The sequence below is a fragment of the Mytilus edulis genome, unplaced genomic scaffold (genome assembly GCF_963676685.1).
Source record: "Mytilus edulis unplaced genomic scaffold, xbMytEdul2.2 SCAFFOLD_312, whole genome shotgun sequence".
In the NCBI taxonomy this organism is placed as follows: domain Eukaryota; kingdom Metazoa; phylum Mollusca; class Bivalvia; order Mytilida; family Mytilidae; genus Mytilus; species Mytilus edulis.
In genome coordinates this window covers 1-26,893 of record NW_027267277.1, presented here as the reverse complement: position 1 = coordinate 26,893, position 26,893 = coordinate 1, and the positions used below count along the sequence as shown (strand labels likewise).

General features: G+C 31.8%; 1 long non-coding RNA gene across 1 annotated transcript; it reads left to right on the top strand.

The window, feature by feature from the left end:
- Positions 1-14,084: 14,084 nt before the first annotated feature.
- Positions 14,085-24,404, top strand: LOC139505100 (uncharacterized). Its single transcript, XR_011659542.1, has 3 exons — positions 14,085-14,514; positions 16,504-16,592; positions 24,342-24,404. It is a non-coding gene; the product is annotated as an uncharacterized lncRNA (long non-coding RNA).
- The last annotated feature ends 2,489 nt before the right edge of the window (positions 24,405-26,893 follow it).

Below are 26,893 nucleotides of genomic sequence, written 5' to 3'. Positions count from 1 at the left end.
ACTTTGAATTTCCCTTTGTCCTTAACAATAGAAAAGATGTATATATAATGGTCCATAAGTTCAGACTAGAGCTTTTACAAGTCGGTGTCAAAGCAGTGAAGATGTATTATTTGAGACTTTTTAAAATAAATATAGAACTTAGTTTGAATTTATAGTATACAATTCTGAATATGAGAAAGTATGGCTCTTTAAATTTTATATTTTAGGGATTTGATTACACTAGAAAATATGTCTAAGCAGAGCTCAACCTGTTTCCTGTAAAGTCAGTTGTCTATGCAATCAGGCATTCTGAATCAATGCAGATTAGCATACTTGTATATTCTAATATTTTAATCAATTTGTCACATATATCATTATAGCTCTAATATTGTAGGAGTCCTTAGCTTTTACATATATTTGACTGAGCCTTCCTGATGAAGATAAATCAAGAAAACTGCTTCCAATGTAATAACCTTATGAAGGTTTGTTTTCATCATTTACCAAGAACAGATGACATTAGTTTTAAAAGAAATTATTATCCAAAATTGATAATGAATTAAAAAAAAGTCTATTTGAAATTGTGAATGAGTCATGCTGACCATTTTCAAGTTTGTAATATTTTTCTAAATTTTCAAAGAATTAAACATGGCAATAGCTCACCTACTCCTAGTAACAAAAATTGTATTTATGGTAAAACTTTAAGTCAGTAAAAGCTAGAACCATGTTTTCTTTATAATGAAATATTTTTTATCAGATTGAGATCTCCTGCTTTGGAAGTAAGAGCGTTTGTCACCGAAGTCCAAAGTCACCAAACTACAAAGAATCAGAGCATCTCATGTTTTAGTGAGTTTATCTTTATTGACAGTTCACAGGGTAATTAAGAGGGGGCTGGAGGGGTCCTTGTCCCGAAATCCCAGGCTTGAAAACACAAAATCCTGAGGTCCCAAATTAAAAAAAAAAAATCCTGACAACCCGAAATTTAAAAAAAAGAAATCCTGGATCCCAAAAGGGTCTATCCCAAAATCCTGAGCTTAAAAATACCTGATCCCGACATCCAGAAAAAGGTCCTCCCCTCCCCCCCCCCCCCCCAAAAAAAAAATTAAATAAATTAAGGCGTACTCCTGGGGAAAAACTTATGTTTTTAGTACAATTCTTTATTATTCTACTACTAGCCCTGGCATCTTTATAAAAATAAATACATTTATTAAAGAAAATGTGTTATATCTGCAATAGAAAATTAGTAATAAGTTTTGTGAAAAAAAGTGTAAAAGACACAAAAATAGAAATTGTTAAAATTTGACTCCCCATTAATCAATTTCTTAAAGGTTGGATTTAATTCCTTTTTTCAATAACACAGATTTTTCCAAATGTTTTGATATGTCTGAAAAAGTATGTTGTTATACCATTCAGTATAAAATATTTAAATTTCTTTCTGAGATATTATATTCATATTTGTTGCTGTTGTATATCAGAGAATTATGTAAGAAAGGGTAAACAGATGTTAAAATTAAAACTTTAAGAGCCGAAAGCTTTTATCATGGTATATAATTACAAACTGATAGAAAATACAGTCAAAAGAAATTAAAATTCCATTTAATATATCGGTAGTGTATTAAGCAGCTGAGCAAATACTGCAGAATGATAGTTATATCTTTTGCATTCTGATAGCATAGAGCGGAAAAAATATGTTTTGATGCAATTCATATTTGTTGAATAATAATTATGTCTGCAGTGCAGATGGGCTACAGAAACAACTTTTTAGATTAACAATTTTTGTGTCTGTTGAGAATTTGTATGTATTAGAATTATTTTGTCATCTTCATTGAATTAATTGGCTAGATGTCTAGACTTGGGATGATTCAGAACTTGAAATCTTGGGGGGACTGCTTCATCCGTCTTGGGGGCACACCTTTTCATATATATATTTTAGTTTTGTTGATAACAAATATATCAGTGGCGGATCAAAGGAGAGTTCAAGTTGGACCCCCCTTTTTGTTTACCAATGTTATTGATGTTATTGTATTGCGTGATATGGTTGGAATTAGGGTTAAATTCATTATTGATTAGGGTTATGTTTTATTTAGGTTATTAGGCTCCAGATTAGGCATTAGGGATAGGGCTTATGTATACCTAAGGTTCAGGTTAAAAAGAAGTTTAGTACAGCCTCTATCTCGATTAACTTCTTTTGTTGGGTTGCTGTCTTATTAATGTGTACCTCACAACACCTTTAATTGATAACAGACATGTATGAATCAGCTAATGTCTATCATTTCTTCATTTTTCAGATGTACGGGACAATCCTTTTCACTCCTCATTATATAAATGTCTTATTTCAATACATTAACGTAAAATATTACATAATATTTGTGAAGTGATCACAGAGGTATATTAATAAATGTTCCTTTTTTTCCCCAGTCTAAAATGAGAAACAGATGAAGACAGGAGAAGTTACATTGATTCTGTAATATTGAGATGAGTTAAACAGTCGGGACAACTATTGCTTTGGTTGATGTGAGTCATCAGTGTGAATTAGACTGATGTTGTAACAAGAGGCTGACTTGGGATGAAGGTATCTGGTTCATTAATATATAACTTAGGAGATGTGGAATGATTGTCAATGACACAACATGAGAGCAAAAGATGAGGGTGTAAAAAAAATGTTGGCATTTTAGTTTTAGGGAAAAGAACCCGATAATGTTGTGAATATCATTGTATATTAGCAATTGTCTATCTTTGACACTAGGTGTTGCATATTTTCAATTAATTGCTTTCATAATTGAGATAATTGAAAGTTATGTATTTCAATGTATATGTCAAAGTTAAGTTATTTAAAAAAAAAAATCATATTTCTGTGGCAATAATCATCCAGAATAAAATATTTTTGGTAAAAAATCATACATACTTATAGAAACTTTAACTTTGAACTAGTATCTTTTTAAATTGTATTTGAAAATATAACAACAATTTTCAATAAAATTGAGAATGGAAATGGGGAATGTGTCAAAGAGACAACAACCCGATGTTCACTTGAAAAAAATACTTCCAATTGACTATATATAGTTATTGTCCAATTATCCTACACTTAAGTGTAGGCTACATGTATGTATTACAGGTGAAAACTTCAAATGAGGAAAGTGGTTTAAAATCTAAAGCGTCTTGCCAATTAATGCAACTGATCTCAGTTTCAGATTCCTAGATCTAGAACCACCTCCCCCTATTTTTTTAAATTAAACTTCTGGATAATTGCTTGAAAGACCATTTTAATTATATCCTATTCATTCAGTACAATATTCTGAAAAAAAATGTGACTTTTGATCATTGATAATACTTATATTCTATAAATCACTGGGAAGTGCCAATAAACACAACTAAAAGTGCTTTGTGTATACATAGAATATCTTTAATTGTTAACCAAGATCAAAAGGAAAACAGCAGGTGCTTGGTGAAGTCTGTTTTATACAAGCGTTTGATCTACCAGCCATTAAGAGTGAGAGATGGATGATGTCTTATCTTCCATTGTAGAAAAAGTGCAGTTTTTACTGAGATATGCATGTTTATTTTAAGGAGAGAGATGTTTGATAGGCGATCTTTGATCTGACGGGATGTATGGATTTCATCACTAATGTGATGATGATGTTTCCTGATAAAAAATAAGTATTCAAAAATGAACTAAGTAGCTCCAGTACTTGGATCATGGACTTTATGAACTTCTTCCTTTTCTTCACTGTTGTCCTGAAAACGCATGAAATATTTGCCACTGACGGGATGTATGGATTTAATCACGTTTGTGATGATTATGTTTCCTGATAAGAAATAAGTATTCAACAAAAATAAACTTAGTAGCACCAGTACTTGGATAACATTATGAATGTCTTTCTTTACTTCACTGTTGTCAACTAAATGTATGAAATATTTACCACTGAAGGGATTTATGGATTGCATCACTGATCTGATGATGATGTTACCTGATACCAAATAAGTAGTCAGAAATGAACCCAGTAATCCAGTATACCAAAGTCTACGCTTTCTTCACTTTTACGTCCTGAAAATGCATGAAATATTTGCCACTGGACTTAAAGCAACCAACAATTAATTGTTCCTCCACTGTGTGAAAACCCTTAATGCCTTGATTATGATGATCTGTGATTTCACAAGAGACCTTCATTCATGTTATTTGATACTGTAAAAAACAATTGAACTAACTACTGGTATTTCTTTTAGTTTTACACGGTAGATTGTAATAGTGTTGACCATTGACTAATGCTACACTGTCAGTTTGATGCTTTAATCATCAGAATTTAATTTTATAGGAGATTTGGTCCCTTTTAAGTAAGAGTTCTCAAAATCTTTTTTCTTCTGGTGGTTCTTGAAGAAAATCTGATACATTTTTTGGGGAAAAAAATCTGTTTACAAAATTTGGTGGTCAAAACCTTTGTACTATCTTTTTTTTGAAAATGTTGAAAAGTTTTGGTTTCTCATTCATCAAATAGTTTTGTTTTTCATTACTTTCTCAGATAATGTTAAACATATATATATATCTATGTGATGGATTTCTACTGCACATCAACAGTACAGAGTACAGTGTAGGTATAGACACATGTAGATATAGATGCTGTTAGTCTAATTAAGGTGGTACCCAACACTTTAACTAAAATTAATTTGGCTCGTTTAATTTTCATAAAATTTTGTCAAAGTATTTACTTTGACACTTTAACAAAAATATAAAAATTAGAAAAAATTTGAACCAACCTTCTTGTCAAAAAAATTACACTGGTTATATAGCAGTTTGATAAACGCTACTTTTGATCATTGAGAAGCTTAATATTCCTTTTACAACACAATGTAATTAAAACGTTTAGCTGACTTTACAGAGTTATCTCCCTGTAGTGTTAGGTACCACCTTAAACAATCAATTGCTGGAGGTTTTACATTCTGTAGTACCATGGATGTTAATTGTAGCAGACTTGACCTTCTTCTTTTCTTCATTGCTTCTCTGTTTTAATATTTTCCTGCATGTTGCTAATGAAAATCTCAGATTTTAGTTGGTCAAGATTTGGTCCAGAAAATATTCAGCATCTAACTTCAAGGACCAGGTTATTTTCTGATTGGACTTTCTCAGTTGAAATTTTCAACTCTGGTAGAAGATGGTAGATTTTGACTGTACAGTTAGTCCAAAAAGCACCAATTTTTCATGGACTTAAAACATAATTAAAAAAAAAAAATTTGTTCTCCAACTGACTTTAGAAATACTGAAATGAATAAAGAACTTCTGACTTGATATATTTATACTGAAACATACAACTTTACCAGTAATTTGATGCAGGTGTTTCAGCCCCAGTGTTTGCACGCTTTTGTCATTGATGACATTTTGTTTTGTCAGAAAAATTATAAATATTGGCTAAGTTTTGTTGTAGGACATTTAACATATAACTTCTAACTAGATATTTTCATACTAAACATACTTCTTTTCCCGTAATTAGTCGCAGGTGCTTTCAAGCTATTGTCATTGATAAAATTTTGTTTGTCAGAAAAATTATAAATATTGGATAAGTTTTGTTGTTAGATATTCAACATTTTAACAGGTTGTGCATTTTATGTGATCTTTCTTTTAATCATTCCCTAACTTAGGTTAGAATCTTCAATTATCATTCTTTCTTTTCTTCACAGATTACAATGTTAAAGATTCCTACAAATCTTAAGCAATAAGGTTAATGTTAATTTTGACAAAGTTTTGCTAATTTGCCAAGATCTTCAGATGTTGAACATATTGTGGTAAAAGTGATTGTTTTCATCAGGTTAACTCTTTTGTGTTAGAAATAATTCTTACCGAAGTCTGTCATAATCTTAGTTAGGTTTTATGATTTGTGCTGGGTGGGGTGCTATCGTAAACATCATACTGTAAACAGAATACTGATTTATACCATAGTGCATCCTGCTCAGCTAGGCTTGTAATAATTCTTTGTTCCTGTTGCCATTTTTTTTTGCTTCTGAATATTTTTGTTTTTTAATTATTTTGTATTTGTTTCATTTTCTTGGGGAGGAGGTGATAGGGAGATGGTGGAGTGGATTTTTTTCTCTGTTTTTTTGTGGAACATGAGTCGTTTAGTTGATGCACATCATATAATTTGCTTGGCTTAAAATATTAATTCCAAAAGAAAATAAAAAATTTGGTATAACAGAAATTAATTGTTATTTGAATAAATAGGTACTTTAAACAGTATATTATTATGTTTATATTTTTTTGGGGGGGATGATCACATTCAGACAATGCAATCACTTTCTTATCAGGCGCGGATCCAGCCATTTTAAAAAGGGTGGGTTCCCAACCCAGAGTAAAGGGGGGGTTCCAACTATATGCTCCCATTCAAATGCATTGATCGGCCAAAAATAAGGGGGGGTTCCAACCCCCGGAACCCCCCCCCCTGGATCCGCCACTGCTTATGTAGGTAGAAGGCACAATGGTAGCCATGTAGTCTAAGTAATTACTACTGTAATCACTAAGCCAGTCAACACTCAGATAATTTGTGAGTTTGAACCCTGCTTGTGCAGTTAACTCGACTCCAATCTTAATTCACAAGGAATGTCAGTTTTCCTATCGAAGGTCGGTAGTTTTCTCTGGGCACTCCGGCTTCCTCCTCCAATAAAAACTGGCCGCCACAAAAGAGCAGAAAAAGCGGTGCTGAAAAGTAGCGTTAAAACACCAAAAATCAAATCTAATGTAAAAAAACAATAAGGGGAGATAACTTATATTTGAGCTTTTGAATTGCTTTATAGTCACTTTATGAATTGATGAAAATATATAGATATGTAAAAGAAAGAGTAAATATTTCTAAAAATAAATTTTTAGAATTTTTTAATGACTGTGACTAAGTCCAATAGATTAGCTATAGACTAACCAAGCCTTCCAAAATTTTTCCAACCTCAAAGTTTTAGCAATTATGTTCAGTCTGTGGTTTAAGTTTTTAAGCTAAAAATGACAAACATAATATTCAAGGAATTTTACAACACTTTACCAATAAATGGACTATTTTTATTTTGCAGTTAACAACCTATTAAAATAGTCTATGGTTAGAAGATTTTTAACATCAAATAACTATGTCAAACTTTCATGAAATATTATTAAACTTGAAGACAGGCTTCTTCATCAATAAATGATAGCATCTCAAGTAACAGTTAGAAAAAGTTGTTTTTTTCCTTATTTTACTGATAGATTTGCAGTTGATATTTAGATTAAGTGTGGGTTTAACTTTTAAGTTTTTCTTAGACATCCATAACTCTGTCAAAGCTCCATATAATGTTATGAAACTTGTAGAAAGACATTTTCATCATTAAAAGATAAAATCTAAAGAAAAAAAATTGAACATGTATTTTTTTTCTCTGTATTTTCCTGATTTTTTTGGCAATTAACATTTACAGAATGTGAGTTTTAAATATTTTTAGACATTAGTAATTTTGTCATATCTTCAGGGAATATTGTAAAATAAAACTTTCCCATATTTTACTGATTTTTTGGCATTTATATTATTTTAGAAAGTTGGAGTTTTAATATTTTTTAAGACTTAAGTAAATTTAGTTTCAGACTTATTCACACAATTCTGCTAAACATTCAACAATTTTTGTCTGTAATATTTTTAGAGCATTGTATTAATTTGAAGTCAAAATGCACTTTATTTATTATATTTAACAAATTGTTCTCCACTCATTAATACCAAAACATTCAAACTGATACTTACATTTCCTTTGAAATATAAATATGACATCTTAGACCTGGAGTGCATGTTATTACAAGTGCTACTTCATATGGTTTCATGTATCAAATTAGAAAAAAAAGCTATCTTTAACTTTTGTTGCAGAAAGCTCGACATAGGGATAGTGATCTGGCGGCGGCGGCGGCGGCGGCGGCGGCGGCGGCGGCGGCGGCGGCGGCGGCTTTAGCTCACTTCTTAAAAAGCTTTATATTTTAGAAGGTGGAAGACCTGGATGCTTCATACTTTGTATATAGATGCTTCATGTTACGAAGTTTCCGTCAGTTACATGTCCAATGTCCTTGACCTCATTTTCATGGTTCAGTGACCACTTTAAAAAAAAGTTCAAATTTTTTGTAATGTTGAATTCTCTCTTATTATAAGTAAAAGGATAACTATATTTGATATGTGCGTACCTTGCAAGGTCCTCGTGTCTGTCAGACAGTTTTCACTTGACCTCGACCTCATTTAATGGATCAGTGAACAAGGTTAAGTTTTGGTGGTCAAGTCCATATCTCAGATACTATAAGCAATAAGGCTAGTATATTCGGTGTATGGAAGGACTGTAAGGTGTACATGTCCAACTGGCAGGTGTCATCTGACCTTGACCTCATTTTCATGGTTCAGTGGTTATAGTTAAATTTTTGTGTTTTGGTCTGTTTTTCTCATACCATATGCAATAGGTCTACTATATTTGTTGTATGGAATGATTGTTAAGTGTACATGTCTAACGGGCAGATGTCATGTGACCTTGACCTCATTTTCATGGTTCAGTGGTCAAAGTTAAGTTTTTGAGTTTTGGTCTTTTTATTTAATGCTATATGCCATAGGTCAACTATATTTGGTGTATGGAAATATTTTATGATCTTTATGTCAGTCGAGCAGGTTTTATTTAACTGTGACCTCATTTTCACGGTTCATTGCACAGTGTTAAGTTTTTGTGTTTTGGTCTATTTTTCTTAAACTATAAGTAATGTGTCAACTATATATGTTGTATAGAAGCATTGTTAGCTGTACCTGTCTGCCTGGCATGGTTCATCTGACCTGGACCTCTTTTTCAAGGTTCATTGGTCTTTGTTTAGTTATCTTGGTTAATGTTAAGTTTATGTGACAGTTGTAATAAAGCTTAGCTTTATACTTAGGACTATCAACATAATATCAATGATTAGTATAGAAGGCGAGACATTTCAGCGTGTGCACTCTTGTCTTCTTCAGAAATTGCAAAAATGTCTGGAATTTTCTCGTAATGGTCTAACCAAATGATTATTTTGAACTAAACTGAGTTAGAAATTCCACTATCTTCCATAGGGTTTGAAAGTTAAATCTTTAACTGCATTTCTAATGTCATTAATTTCCAAGAAAAAAGGGGGTTCACAGAAAATTTATAGAATAGATTTATGAGTAGGTATATTTTCAAAGATAAATTAACCTTTAATGTTATAATTTGATTTTTACTGTATCTAGGTAGTAAGAATAGGAATAGGAATAAGAACGGCATTGAATCCAATTAAAGGGCCTGTTTCTGAGCATATACCAGTGGCGGATCCAGAACTTTTCATAAGGGGGGGCCCGCTGACTGACCTAAGGGGGGTCCCACTCCAGTCATGCTTCAGTGATTCCCTAAATAATCAACCAAATTTTTCCCACGAAAGGGGGGCTTGGGCCTCCAAGGCCCCCCCTGGATCTGCCTATGTATACATATATTATATATTATAGTCATAGCAATATAATATTTCCCACAGAAAGTAACCAAAAGTTAGCGTGCAATAAATTCTAATATTGCACTAGTGCAATAAATCTTCAAAATTCAAGACGTCATCAACGACAAAATCTTAGTTTAAACCAATTTTTACTTTCAAATATTATATTGCTATACAATAAAAGGGTTATTGCATGAATATTTGGGAATATTGTCCCTCGTAGATCATATATTGCACTCGCAAACTCGTGCAATATAAAATTATACTCCCAACAATATTCCCCAATATTCATGCAATAACCCTATAATATTAATTATACAGTAATTTTTAAGTTATATTACATCAAATATGATTAAAAAACTATAGTCCCCATACTGTAGATGGTGTTTGTACATAAATAAATAAAATATTTTTTCTATCTAATACCTAAAACATAAAAATAAACTACATCACTACTATGTATATTTAGTTTTTGGTAGTACATTCAACTTTATTTCATTCAATAACAAAAAGAAATGTTATTTTACCCAGCTAGTAAACATCTGCGGGGCCAGTTACTTTGATCTACAAGTTACACATACTGATAAGTTATATGGAAGAATTCAGATTGAAGAGATATACAATTTCTACTCATTAATTCAGGCACATGCCTTTACGTGATGGATTTCTATCTGTAATAGATATTGAAAGTGAGGCTCCAGGCTGCAACTGAAGGTTTAAAATTTCACAATATTTTATTTATTTTATTTACGTAATGTTACATATTTTTCTGGCCCCTAACATATAATAATATGTTAAGTGATGACAGTTTTGGCTCCAAGCATCTACTTTTGTTTCCCTGAGTAAACTTATTGTGCAGAAAGTGCATTTATACTATAAATTTAGATTCTTTTTTATGCATTTATTTTTGACAGTGCATTGAAGGCGTGATCTAGATTCAAGTTCAAAGTAACAGTAGCTATATTCCATATAGAAATTGGACTGTGCCACATATATTTTTTTTTTTACGCAATGTTGAATATTTTCTAGCCCTTAACACATTGTTACATCTAATTTGAATGGTTATGACATTTTTGGCTCCAGGCATCTAATTTTGTTTCCCTGAGTTAACTTATTGTGCATAAAGTGCATTTTACAATAAATTCATAATATTGTTTGTGCATTTTTTTGTTGACAGTGCAGTGAAGTCATGATCTAGATTCAAGTCCAAAGTCACAGTAGCTTTACTCCATATAGAAAAGAATGTACTTCAGCCACATTTGAAATGTTTATTTTTTTCAATGGAATCATTGGCTGTGTTTCAAAAACATTTTGAAATTGGTCTTACATGTATAATCAGATATGGATCTGAAGAGAACCCTTTCTTATCTCTGATTTTTTTCTAATTTTGTGTTTGTTTGTGTTTTTTTTTAGGGGGAGGATTGGGGATTAGATGATTGGACAACCTTTTTTAATTGTGCCACTCTCCCCCCTTTTTTTTGAAAGTCCAATGAATTGCCATGACATATTTGTACTTATTCTGAAGCAATTACATATAAAATGTATGAGTTTAAAGTGGTACCAAAATGTAATTCTGTCATTGCGGCCTCAAATTGGAACTCTTGAGTACATGTCACAGTGGCTGATCTAGGATTTTCAAAAAAGGGGGAGCCCACAGACTGAAAAAGAGGATCTGCTCTTGTCATGATTCAGTGATTTGCTATGAAAGTTGGAATTAGTTTAACATGGGACCCTACTGGAAATGCATACAAAAGTCTTCTTCTAGAGAACCACTGAATGGAATGAAACCGAACATAGCATGAATGTTCCTTATGAGTTGATATTCAAGAGTTATAACTTTGTAGCCGATCTATCATCCAAGATGGCTGGAATCGGGGGACTTAGTTTAACATAGGACCCTATGAGAAATACATACAAATGTCTTATTTTAAAGAACCACAAAATGAAATGTAATATTAAACCTTTGGCCTCAATCATTATTAAAGTATCTGTTAATATGATTTTTACCTTTTTTTTATGTGATTTCAAAAACCCAAGTAGAGTCAGGTGAGTGACACAGGCTCTTGAGAGCCTCTAGTTTTTGTGATGCAAGAAGACAATCTGATAAAATATGCATGGTTTGAATAAGAATTGGAATATTAAACATGTAATTTGAAACAAATTGTATATTTTGCATGTAATATTAAATATGTCATATAATTGCACAAAATTTAAGCTCTGGGATCATTCAAATGCAGTATGGTATGGAAGGAAAATGAACGTATAACTTCAATCGGAAACATATAAATACAATTTGTATATGTAGAGACATTGCTTAAAAGGCAAAATTTACGTTAAAATGGGATGCAATAAAATCTTCTGATAAAATATGCATGGTTTGAAAAATTATTGGAATGTTAAGTATGTAATTTGAAACAAATTGCATATTGTGCATGGGTTTAATTATTAAATATAATGACTGCACTATATAATTGAATGTAGGACAGAAAGTCACAGGACAAAAAGTCACGGACAAAAAGTCACAGACAAAAAGTCACAGGACAAAAAGTCACAATTCAGTTTTGAGATTATTTTTGTTTGAACAAGAAAACATTTATTTTGAAAATATTTTTTTGTATTTTTCTTGAAGTTTTATGTTTCAAGCAACTTTGTAATAAAAAATCTTCTCAATAAATATAAAAAACGATCAAGTAATTGTTACGAAAACAAAAAAGAAAATATTTCAAAATATATTTGAACAATTGTCAAAAATATATTTGTGACTTTTTGTCCTGTGACTTTTTGTCCTATCAAATTTGTGACTTTATGTCCTGTGACTTTCTGTCCATATAATTGACCACAATAGCTCTGGGTTCATTTGTCAGCAGTATATATAGACAGAAATTAAATGTCGCAGTACTACCAGTCATTATAATACAATTGTATTATATGATTCTGGTTCTACACTGAAAATATAAATTCATTATTGTCAACCATAAGATGTATGACCAAGCTCTGAACTATATTGATTTATCGACAGAAGCTGCAGAATTGTTTCAATAGATTCTATACAGCTTCACTCCAGCCAGACAATCGAACAAAAAAGTTCATTTTCTCACGTTAATGAAGTCTTTTTTTCTATCAGTTTTGGTTGAAAGACTGAGATAATAATACATTTTCATCAAGGATTTGTTGGTCTGTCCTTTTGACCCTAATGACTTCTCAGACTAATGTTTACTATTTCGTACCAGTTTGTTAAAAGACTTGGTGTCGCGACTGTCATAAGATATGTAATTATGTTATAATTATATAAATGGCTTTAGGTTGATGGGGCAGGCAGAGATAATAGCTTGGTGTCAAAGGCTGGGATATCTGAGTTTTTACCTGTAAGGTGCACCTGTAATTGTTACTTGAATCAAAAGTTCTTTGTTCTTTAAATCTGATCACATCTCCTCTTTAAGGCCAGGCTGATGTGATTTGTTGTTTAAAATTTGTTATCATCTGCCCATTATATTTTTTTGTCGCTTATGCAAAATGTAGATGGTTGAATCCATGGGGCAAGAGGATTTGTAAATGAGATATGCATTTCTACCTGTTGCAACACAAGTCTATGTTAACCTGTGGGAAGGCTGCATGATTGAAAAAATCAATTTTACATTTAGTACTTATTTAAATCCTGTATTTTGTGGTGCAAAATATTATTACTGGTTCTACTTTTGGGAAACATTATTTACCAGACAAACACAGTCATTGCCCAAATCCTCCTGCATATACAAGAACATGTCTTTCTGTACTCTAATTCTGTATGATTTTTTTATGTTCAGCAACCAATATTAGAAAATAGGAAAGAATGATTTCATATCAACAAAGTTAAAGTAATTAAAAATTTGAATTCTGTACCAACTGTGAGCTTTCAGTATCATATCCTTTAATATATTTTTGTTTATTTTGTTATTTTAGAGTTTTATTTGCTATTCTTATGTTAAACATAGATATAGTGTGTGGCCTTGACATCAAAGTGATAGGTAGTAACACAGATGGAATTTAATGAATGCTTTTGAATGACACTGAATAACTTGTTGCACAGCTTGGGTTTCTATTGTGTTTTAATTTAATAGGGGCATTTGACTTGTGGACAGAAAAGGTACATTTTAACATGATCACAGCATGGTCCATGCTCAATTACAAGTACAGCTATTTATGGTCATAGAGCCTATAATTAGAACAACGCTTGAGCTGTTGTGTCTGTCCACTTGACTTTATAAGTGCAGAGTGTCATGTAAATACTTGATCATCAGAAATTTTTTGTAATGTTTTTTTTTTAAATTGCTACAGGATAACTTTCAACAAAATTTAAAATTGCATTTTAAAATATGCATTTTTCATAAGTTGAAATCACTAAAATAATTTTACATTTCATCTCACCTGGCCATAAGGGCCAATATAAGCTTTTGACATCATGTTGTGTCTGTTTTCAGTCTGGTGTCCATTGTCTGCTGTCCTTAAACTTTTTAATCTTTTCCTCTGAAACTGCTCTTTTGATTTAAATCACAGTTTGTCTGCATCATATGCAGGATTATCACTGATGAGTTTGTGATTTTTTACTTTGCATTGCAATAATTGGCAAAAGTGTGTTATAACAGAATTAAATCGGACTATTGGCAATCATACTACATCTTCTATTTTATAATATCAGCAGACATTAGAAATCTACCTTTACCCTATGAGCTGGGCCCATGAGTTACCTCAGACGTTCTTATAGCAGATGTGAACATGGAGAGAGTAATTTTTTAATGAAAGGAACAATAGAATAGAAGTTGAACCTGTCCTGTTTCTAAGTTGTGGTAATTTTTTCATTTCTAATATATTGTATTGTCCTATATGTGGAGCCTTTTGTAAAAGAAACTATCATTTATTCTTGTTCAAGCATTAATAAACCTGAACATTTTGCCATAGCAAAAAATGCTTTAGTGAAAGGACAGAACAGACAGCTAAATCATAAACTTGTAAATTTTATTTCATAACAGGTAAATGTGGTAGAAAAAAAACATCTAGACTCCCTGATTTATCATTACAAGTTCATCTTGATGTAAAAAGAGAACTTTATTATGGTAAGTTCTCCTTGGGGCACATCAATGTAAACTGAAGGAAGGAAGGAAAAATAGATATACGGGGTAAACATCATTCAAACAGCAATACAACACTACAATCATACAAAACCACATATCTAGAGTTCAGTATATTGTCTTTACTGTATATGGCATAGTTAGGAAAAAAGAATTTAACAAACCTTGTTGAATATCATCTCATGTTAACGTTGATGTCCCTGTCCTAAGATAGAAACCATGTTCAGTGGTTGTTTTATGTTATACCATATATGGGGTTATTTCTTAGTTAGTGAAGTTAAACCTTCATTCTGTTCATCTTTCTGAGTTCAAATTTAATGGCCTTGTTCATATTCATGAAATGTTCATGCAGAGGAAATTCTATTCTATAGGATGAATACCTTGAAAAAAATTAAAAGTGAGACACATAAAAACATTTCCCAATCCTATTGTGTCTTAGCTTGGGAACAGTAGCTCTAGTTGTCATGATATTTTTTGACACTTTGTGGGTATCTATGGTTAAAAAATTCTCAAAAGTTTTCATGAGGACCTCAGAGCTATGGTTCCACATCTAACTTTGTACTTTAAAAATTTGGCTTTCAAATAAGCAGTTACAAATTTATCCCGAACTTTAGTTTGACTAAGTAAAGTAACTAGTCTTTTATTAATGATCCTATGTTCCCAAGTATACATGTCTTCTCAGGTCATTATGTCTTCAAGTTGTTACCTAAGTGTGGTAATGGTATACCACACATGTCTTTTTGATTCATAGATAATTATCTTGTCTGATAGTTCAAGGATTTTGTAAAAACCTTTTTAATTTACAATCTAAAAAATTAATGCAGAAAGGCATAAAGTATGTATGCTAACAACTATTACTGTCAAAATCTTACTACTAATTTGTTTAATTGTCTTTAAAAGTTGTCAAATAACATATGACTTTATTGAGGTAGTAATAATGGTAGAATACCAATTAAATACCAGATCTTTACATATAACTAGTGTCAGTTTAATGATCTTTAATTTGCAATTGTAATGACAAGAAAGAAGAAAAATTTGAATTTGTAATTTGTAATTTGAAAATTGAGGACATGCAAGTCATAATTTAAAATTATATTATGTCAATTTTATAAGTTGAAATTTGTACTTTTATACTATTGATTTATTTTGGTCGAACTTCCAGTTATAAATATATCTGGTCAAACCAGGAAAATGTAATAATGTCAAATTGATAGGTAAAAATTTGTACTTAACAAAAAAGATTATTTTTGGTTGGACTTTTCAATGACAAATCCTTTTGTAGCTGACTATGCAGTATGAGCTTTGCTCATTATTGAAGACCATACAGTGATCTATAGTTGTTAATTTAATTCTATGGCATTTTCTGCACGCCATGTTTCAGTCCTACTTAAACATCACAAGTCTCTCCCGTGAGACATACAAATTTCAAACTTTAACACAAAATATTTTCAACCTTGTTTTAAACTGCAAAGAATGTACCTCTTTTATCTGAAAGATACAAGTCAGACAAAAGTAGTCTGAACTTCTATTGTAAACACTTTTAAATATGAAAATAAGGAAACAAAGGCAGATCCAGGGGGCCCTGGGGGGCCAGGCCGCCCCCTTTTCGTTGGAAAAATTTGGTTGATTATATAGGGAATTTCTGAAGCATGACTGGAAACCCCCCCCCCCCCCCCCCCCCCCCTTTAGGTCAGTCAGCGGGCCCCCCCTTATGAAAAGTTCTGGATCCGCCACTAGGAAATGTGATATGATTGCTAATAAGACAACGACCCACCAAAAAAAAATTTGGGTCACAAGGACATAAACTTAATATTTACATCACATATTTAGCTGATGAAACAAAGTCTCCATTGTTTTAAATCATATTTTATATTGTTTTGTTTTTTATAAATGTTTCTGCGTCATGAACATAGATCTAATTATAATGTTTGATTTATGCAAGTGACATCATTTTATTAAATTATTCTTTTGTAGTCTGCCGTCACCTCCGGGGAAGGAGATGTCATTCTGTGATGGCTGATGATTGTAGTTTTTTTCTGAACATCTTTTGAATTGTTAATAAGGTAAATTGTTGATGGTTTTAAAAGATTATATTATATTTAAAATGTGTCCACAGTGTTCTCCTGATGAAACATTCCCAAATAACTCCAATATAATCGTTATTGGTCAGTGTCAGATCCAGGAGTTTGAACCTACTTTTATCTTGACGATCAATGCATTTGAATAGGGACATATGGTTGAGGTAAACTACAGTAAGAGAATGTAAACTTTGTGGTTTTTAAAAGTGCCAGTCTGTCTAAGAATCAGGCAGTGGTGAAAACATGACCAACAAAACCCACCCAATTTGACATTGATTTCAGTTCATAATATGTAGTTATGCACAAAAATAACATTCATTTCCATTTTCTGTTCTGGTAATAGAAGATACAATTTGGTTGAAATGCACTAGAAATTAACGAATAAGGGGAGACGACTCTGTAATTTGCTATCATTTTAACCAATTTTCTAACCAAGTTATTTGATATTACCAGACACACACAAACGAAAGACTAATACTTTTTAACTCAGGATGATGGTTAGTATTAAATAGCATGATAAGCTCGGTGGGTTTTTTCTTATGTTTTAATTTTTACCTAAATTGCCTGACTCTTACAAAGACTGGCACTTTAAAAGTCTCATTGGTTGCAGAAACTGGAGGCCTAGGATAATCTGCTAAAGGAAAGTGCACAAATTCAAAAGTTATCAATAACCTAAAGATATAGTTGGCGTGTACTTTAGTGTTGGTAGACACTATAGTCACATATTCTGATGCAATGAACAAAGTTATGCACTTTTAAAGTTTATGATTAAAATCTATTTCTGGAGGCATTTTATTGTATTTTGATATACAGTAGATTAGACATTAAAATACTTAAACTAATGATGTACACTTGAAGTAATATGCACACAAATTCTCTAAATCATTTAATGTTAAATTTTACAGTGAAACCTTCTGTATTTAAAGACCTGTGTTTGACACAGTCAGTTTTTCCTCAAATTCACAGTTTTGAATGTGTGCTTAATAGCTGCCACCTGTTTTATTATCTCCCTTTACTGCTAAGGGGGCATTCAGGGTTACCCTTGTCCATCTGTATGTCCACACATAAGTTATGTACTTCCAAACTTAGGTTCTTTTACTTAAGTTTGCCTCAATTAAATGACATGAAACTTATACACAATGTGTTTTATCACATAACACAGATCTAGATCAAAGATGGGTTGCGTCACTTTACTGTTTTTATACGACCGCAAATTTTGAAAAATTTTTTGTCGTATATTGCTATCACGTTGGCGTCAGCGTCATCGTCGTCTTCCGAATACTTTTAGTTTTCGCACTCTAACTTTAGTAAAAGTGAAAAGAAATCTATGAAATTTTAACACAAGGTTTATGACCATAAAAGGAAGGTTGGTATTGATTTTGGGAGTTTTGGTCCCAACATTTTAGGAATTAGGGGCCAAAAAGGGCCCAAATAAGCATTTTCTTGGTTTTCGCACCATAACTTTAGTTGAAGTTAATAGAAATCTATGAAATTTTGACACAAGGTTTATGACCACAAAAGAAAGGTTGGGATTGATTTTGGGAGTTTTGGTTTCAACAGTTTAGGAATAAGGGGCCAATAAAGGGCCCAAATAAGCATTTTTCTTGGTTTTCGCACAATAACTTTAGTTTAAGTAAATAGAAATCGATGAAATTTAAATACAATGTTTATGACCACAAAAGGAAGGTTGGTATTCATTTTGGGAGTTTAGGACCCAACAGTTTAGGAATTAGGGGCCAAAAAGGGGCCCAAATTAGCATTTTTCTTGGTTTTCGCACCATAACGTTAGTATAAGTAAATAGAAATCTATGAAATTTAAACACTAGGTTTATGACCATAAAAGGAAGGTTGGTATTGATTTTGGGAGTTTTGGTCCCAACAGTTTAGGAAAAAGGGGTCCAAAGGGTCCAAAATTAAACTTTGTTAGATTTCATCAAAATTGAATAATTGGGGTTCTTTGATATGCCGAATCTAACTGTTTATGTAGATTCTCAACTTTTGGTCCCATATTCAAATTGGTCTACATTAAGGTCCAAAGGGTCAAAAATGAAACTTAGTTTGATTTTGACAAAAAATGAATCGGTTGGGTTCTTTGATATGTTGAATCTAAAAATATACTTAGATTCTTGATTATTGGCCCAGTTTTCAAGTTGGTTCAAATCGGGGTCCAAAATTAAACTTTGTTTGATTTCATCAAAAATTGAATCCTTGGGGTTCTTTGATATGCCAAATCTAACTGTGTATGTAGATTCTTCATTTTTGGTCCTGTTTTCAAATTGGTCTACATTAAAGTCCAAAGGGTCCAAAATTAAACTAAGTTTGATTTTAACAAAAATTGAATTCTTGGGCCTCTTTGATATGCTGAATCTAAACATGTACTTAGATTTTTGATTATGGGCCCAGTTTTCAAGTTGGTCCAAATCAGGATCCAAAATTATTATATTAAGTATTGTGCAATAGCAAGTCTTTTCAATTGCACAGTATTGTGCAATGGCAAGAAATATCTAATTGCACAATATTGTGAAATAGCAAAAAATTTTTTAATTAGAGTTATCTTTCTTTGTCCAGAATAGTAAGCAAGAAATATCTTATTGCACAATTGTGCAATAGCAAGAATTTTTTTTAATTGGAGTTATCTTTCTTTGTCCAGAATCAACTTAAATCTTTGTTATATACAATATACAATGTATCTTCACTTTTTACTACCAACTGATAAATTTAAATAATCTTTACCATTCAGTGATAACAAGCAGTTTTTTTACATCTTAATATTTTATGATGTATTTAAATGAGTAGTTATTGTTGCAAACTCCATTAGAATATTTTTAATTGAGATTAGTTTTGGAATAAGGGAAAGGGGGATGTGATTAAAAAATTGGGTTCAATTTTTCTCATTTGAAATTTCACAAATAAAAAGAAAATTTCTTCAAACATTTTTTTGAGAGGATTAATATTCAACAGCATAGTGAATTGCTCTAAGAGAAAACAAAAATTTTAAGTTCATTAGAACACATTCATTCTGTGTCAGAAACCTATGCTGTGTCAACTATTTAATCACAATCCAAATTTAGAGCTGAATCCAGCTTGAATGTTGTGTCCATACTTGCCCCAACCGTTCAGGGTTCAACCTCTGCGGTCGTATAAAGCTACGCCCTGCGGAGCATCTGGTTGTGTTATGTCCCTTTATAATTTTATATGCAAGCAGGGACATCAGTTTAATTTTTCTAGAGATAAAACTGAAATCCTTAATTTTTGCTTGACTACAAAGCTTAAAATCTGTTGTCATTGTATTAACATGATGTTCACATTAGATTAACATAATTTATATTATAATATAAATGATAATAAACTCTTTAGTTACACTGTGGATAAATTGGAAAAAATCAAGTGAATTTTGTAAGCAAGCTCATTTAACATGAAAAAAATCATGTAAATTTTTTAAAGAATCTCATCTCACTTGAAAAGATGTTAAAGACATGTGAAAAATAATTCATTAATTCATGTGATCAAGATCTATGGATCAAAGAGGACACCATTAACATCAATAAATTCCTTGATTTAGGTCAAAATTATGAGGGGGGATAGGACCTTTATCGGGACTCCGGGATCGGGTGTTTTTAAGCTCGGGATTTCGGGATTGACCCTTTCGGGATCCGGGAATCCTTTTTTTCTGATTTCGGGACGTCGGGATTTACTTTATTTAAATTCGGGACCTCGGGATTTCGTTTTTTTAAGTCCGGGATTTCGGGATCAGGACCCCTCCTATCCCCCCTCAATTATGGTCGTTTAAAGACATTCATAATATACTAGTTATTTGACTAATACAAACAAATCTATGGTTAAGCATTTTTTACTATACAAATACTTGGTTACACCAGAAGGAGTTTTTGTGAAAATCCTTTTTATTTTCATTTGTTGTTGCACCTGCTTATTTTTTCTGCATATTTGGTTCACGAAAAATGATTTCCTCTTTTATACAAAATTGGGTCTATAGGTCGATCAAGGGGGCCCTGGAGGGCATGCCCCCTTTTTTTTTTAAAACAGCAGCCCCCTTCTTATGGTAGTCAGTGTCATCCCCCTCTTTTATAAAAAGTACTGAATCCCCCACTGGTAACCTGCTCTTTTTTGTTCTATCCTTGGTAAAATTATTTATTTTCAGCTCTTACTAGGCCAGGATATGCAATTAAATGAAATGTTATCCATGAATTAAAAAATGCACATTTACTATCAGTGTGAAGTAAGTTCCTTTTGATAAGCAGCCATTTTAGTAATTATAAAAGTCAGGTTTTAATCACTTTACATGTTTTGATGCTCAATGAATCTGAAGTTTAAGGAGTTTCATCTGCGTTTTATTTCCATAATGGTAGACAAGAGAATCCAAGACTCTCAGTGCAGCACAGTTTTGAACAGCCTTGAAACATTTGTACCAGCTTCACCCTTTTCTTGCATGGATTGATCCAAAATAGTCAAATTGTTTGTTATTAGGAGTTATTTCCCCTGAATACCATATTAAAAGTTATTTCCCCTGAATGATGATCTTTTGAAATTTTTTGCATTTTATAAATAAACTAGTATCTAGATAGAAACTGAATAAGTGATTCAGATACTTGCCTTATCCCTAAAATAATAGATATAAGGATTTGGTGACCACTAATAGGCTTAATAGCGCAGGATTCCCCCTGCATACAATTCTATCAGTTAGATATATGCCTACAACAAATAGAACACAAAGTTAGCAAAAACTCAAGGGACTTAAAATTAGTGTTGGTGGAATAATGCAATCCAATGCTATACATATCATCTGCAATTTGTTCACTGTTCTCTTCCACCCTTGATCTTCTTTCTGTGTTGAACCCTTTAGTTATGCCAATCAGACAACAGCATATCAACACCAACAAAAAACAACAAAATTCAAAACCCAATATGTCTAAAGGTCAAAATGTAGACTTCCAAATCAAATGATTTGTATACATTATTTTTGCATCGAAACTGTCCTCTAGACCATAAATCATTTAAGGGACCATTAATTTAAAACCTTAAAAGTGCTATAAATCAATCATTCTATTCTTGGTAATCACTAAACATTAATATGTGTCAGATTTTAATGATAATTTATTATAATTCTACAATACATATTAGCATGCAATCCTCAATCCTTAGTGCATATAACACTGTCAAAGAGTCACAAAATTGTCTCAAAATTGTCTAATTTTGTATTTTTTTCAATAATATTTAGATACTGGGTACTACAGCAAGTTAACTCTGACCTAATTATAAACAAATTATTTAATTGCAACTCTGACTTTTCAACGGTCATTGTCATTGAAGTGGTTCCCTTTGGATAAAGGCATTAAAAACATATTTTTATTTTTTTATGTATAATATTTTGTAAAAAATGACAATTTTGACATGTTTATAGTTTCAATGAGACAAGGCAATAGACAATATTTACTTAAATTACTGAAAATTTATAATAATTTTTCAATAAACAGTTACATAATCAATTTAATTTGAATGTAAAAAATTGTTGTCCTGTACATTTTAAGTACTTTAGAATGTTTTTATGACTATATTTCACTCTGTAAGCCTCTGTTACTGGTAGACAGTTTGTAAGTTTTATGACATAGTGTATGATATATTAGGTATTAGTGAGATGTACAAGTTCAGACGTTCACTAACTTAAGCTATTTTACGTTATTTAGTATATAAATTGTATAACTATGATGTAAAACTGTACCTCCTCAGTCAAATAGATAGATAAGAAAGAAAATATATATTACCATTTTATGTACATATAATTGATTGTAATGATTACTGTTTGTTTGTTCTTTGTGTATGTGTTGATGACAATCCAGATTTTGGATTTTTATATCAATAAAATCTTATATCTTATCTTATATCTTATATCTTATGATACGTTTGTATTGACCAGTTTAAAAGTTCGATGTTTGAAATCTTTGGGAATTGAAATGCATTTGATTCTATAAAAAAAAAAGCTATCAAAGAAGAAGATCAAAGGGACATTCTTACTCATAAGTGGAAAATAATTTGATAACGCCATGGCTCAAAAAAGGAAAAGACACACAGACAAACAATAGTATGTAGCAAAACACAATATAATCAAAGTACTGAAGTACTGAATATCGGATGACTGCAGGTTCTTGTGGATGGTCAAAAGCACATGTCACAGAAACAGATCACATCTCTATACCTGAAACTGGGGTTAATTTACAAGTTTGTGCTTGGATGATGAATAAATGACAGGAAATTCAACCTCACCGTAATAACTATTATATTGTAGTGCAAGAAATCAGTATACCTTGGACTATTATACTTATATAATAATAGTCGTAGAGAATACACTGGTTTGTTGTTATATATATATTATTAATATTACGATTGCATGTTTATATAATTATCATCTACTTGTATATGATTATTTTATTCTACTATTATTATAGTGCAGTGCAAGTGCATGGTGGACACTCTTCTGTAAAACAATCAAAGCCTTAAAGGCTGTAAAAGCGATTGCTGCCATGTTTTAAATGTTTTGGGGACTTTTATTTTTCATCTACATATATAAGAATTAAACCTGACAGTTTTGACTTTATATCAATTAAAGACTTAAGCAGGAAATCATTTTTGATATGTTTTATATTTCACAAGGAGACAAGTTTACCAGGTTATGGATTATCCCCTGGTAGTGTTTGTAACTGGGCAATAATTACTTTTATTGATTTAATTTTAACAATTTTCATAATTAATTTAAATTAACCATTCAGTTAAAACATTTCACCTTTCGAGACGCTAATGTTGAAAAATGGGACAGAAATAAAATATCCCCCAAGACATAAACATGTAAAAAATAAATATATATTTCAGCTTACTAATATTTTCATAGTGTTACTTTGACATAATTTCTTAAAACTAAGTCACACACATAATTGTTCATTTGATATGTGTCATCCTCATTCAATACGAGAAGTTTTGATGTCGCTAAATAGTCTTCTTGTCGCTAAATTTATTCTTCTTGTCCGTTCTTGACGCTTCCTGTCACTAAAATTCTTCTTGTCGTTATTAGTGAGACCGCTATTTTTAGATTACAGGTGGTCATTTACACTACACGTATAACCCTGTGTAGTGATTTTTGTTTTACGATAAATTTATGAATGAACGATAATTTTATGAATGAACAAGAGCACCTGGCCTCTTTCTTAAACACCAATTAAACATATAAAACCGTATTTATTATTCCATATTTTGTTGAAACATCGTTAAACCTGCGGAGAACAGAAATCGCAGGTATGAAAATGCACTTTTTTCACTGGTGTTGAAAAACCAAAACTAATTTGACTAATTTATGCATGACGGAAATTTAAACGATAACAATACATCGGAGTGACATCAAGGTCATCCTCTGTAAAAACTACTCACTGAGTAACAACTTGAACCCCACCTAAAATGGAGGTAATATATAAGGTGCTCAGGAAGGGTAAGCAGATCCAACTCCACATGTTGCACTAGCTACAGCTAATTTCCAAATAAAATAAAAGAAAGGGGGGGGGAGAAAGAAGACAAAAAAACTTGATTATTCTGAAAAGAAAGTCACCTACTTGGCAAGTTTATACCTAGTTAAAATGTAGATGACTTTCTATTAGCAATCCTCTCAACACTAGTATTATTGTATGTAAATCTTCTGAATATTAATTATAGAACTAATTATATGAATTACAGATAGACAATAATGAGAATGCATACTAAGAAAGATTACAGATAAAAGGAATTCTTAAGGTAATTTATATGTATATTTAATTTAGATATTGTCAAGTCGTGATGAAATAGTTTGATTTGATTTAATATATTCATATTTGTTGATGATCTATTAAAATTAGGCAGAAATTGTGATTCTCTCATATATAACAGTACCTGTTTCATGTACATATTGTATTAAAATGTTGTTATCCTCAAAAAATGCTAGTACTATTTGCTGCTGGACATTAAATATCCACAAATCAATCACTCATTATCAGGAATGCTAAGAACTTACTTTTGGAAGCCAAAATCATTTAATCTTCAGTCATATACATGAACTATTTGTTGCTGAACGTTGAGAATTAATCATTATCATATAATAATGCTTCAATGGGACTTAATTTTGGAAGAAAAGATCTTTAAATACCTCTCATCATACAACAAAGCAGGTTTCATCCAGATGCAGGATTTCTTGCTGTGTTAATTGGCCATTGGTGGCCTAGGGCTGTTTTTTCTCTTTGGTTGGGTCATATTCTCTCTTTGACATGTACTATTTGATGCTGGACATTAAGCAACCATCATATCAATTAATCATTATGAGGTCTGCTATAGTCAAAAAGTTTTGGAAGTAAAAATGGAAGTTAAACTTTTAGTTAGATTCATCAACAGATGTAGGGTAACAGGTATTATTAGAGGTGAGTTGGATGGAAATCACCCTTGTGAATAGCTATATATATGTTCATCTATTTCAGGCTGAAGATATCTACTGAATGTCTGTAACTGTTAAAAAACTTTTTAATACGAACTCTACAGAGGGGGGATAGGACCTTTATCGGGACTCCGGGATCCGGCGTTTTTAAGCTCTGGATTTCGGGATTGACCCTTTCCGGATCCGGGAATTCTTTTTTTCGAATTTCGGGACTTCTGGATTTAATTTATTTAAATTCGGGAATTCGGGATTTCGTGTTTTTAAGCCCGGGATTTCAGGATCAGGACCCCTCCTACCCTCCCTCTCTACAGAACAGACCAAAAATTCCTATTTATTTCCTCTTTGAATGTTCAGATATCAATCAAAGTCTTACACATGTACATGTATACGTGCATTTACATCAGGTGGATTTCTATGCAATGCCGCACAAATGAGAGAACATCACAATTTCTTCTTATAATGAGACTTAAAAAAAAGTTGACAATTACATGAATCATTTCCTATGTAAGATTTCTACGAATAGTTTGACCTTATTGTCATTCATTATGTCATCTTTTTGAGCTTGTTTCAGCAGAAAATAGGGAGGAATGTTAACTGGGTAATAATCAATGTTATTTTACCATTATACATCTTGTGTGGTACCACATTCCCACCCAATTAAACACTTTCAACATATTATAATAAATGCATCTTTATTACATTAGCAAAACATTGCAATAGCAAACAAGGTATTTATACATAAATGACAATTACGACAGCCCGTACGAAATTATAAGGCATATAAGGCCTAGAAATCTTGTGTGAACCAGGCGTATGTGGTAGTTATGTGTCCAGATCCAGGCCAAAGGGGTCTCTAAACTAGGCAATGTTTAAGAGAAAGGAATGAAACATGCAAGAAGTCTATGCATTAACCATATATGTGAACCTCTTCTGCTTTTCCCATTTAATCTGCCTGTCTCAATTTTTGCATGATCAAAACAGCACATAGATTTCTGTATTTTTTAAATTTTGTCCTTGTAAATTTCTATCATACATTTTTATCTCTATTTTTTTCTATATGTCCCTACCTTTTTAAAATTGATAGAGTAGTGATATAAAGGTGAAACATATAAGGTTTACAACAACTATGCTTACAACCATATTACCATTACATATCTGTTATAAATGGTCTTTTTTCATAATCATATTTCAAACAGTGACACTTTGTTAGGTAAAAACAGAACAAAAGTATCTCTTCTGTCTGTTTAAAGTACTTTTTGTATCAAAGATGTGACATAAAAACAGCGAATAAAAAGGACGATAGAGTAACATTGTACCGTTGATATCTGACTACAAAGAATAGCTGTTAGATTTCACCATGTAATGGCTTTAGATTACGATCATATATTAGGGTAGACACCATTTTGCACTGCGGTTATTAAATTGGTCTGCATTTATTAAAGTAGCTGTGATGAAAAAATGTACTTTTATAGTTTTGTTATTTGACATGCAATGTAGAATTGTCCTAGCTTGGATTTCACACCTGATTTTTGTACATCAGTAAATGTTTATGATAAGTGGTAAATTTGATTGAGACAACAACCCAACATAGAAAAAAACAAATATCTTGAAGGCATAAAACAATTATTGACAACAAAGGCCATCAATGACTTGGGAGTTAGCATGATCCTCCCCCTTTTTAATTTTGATCTGTTATGATCGATACTTACTGCTGGACATTCAATATGCAGAAGTGTTTTAAGCCAATCTTTTCAATTTAACACTAAGCCTATTACACCCTGTCTAAAAAAAAGTCAACACTCACTAATATGAAGATGACTTTAAA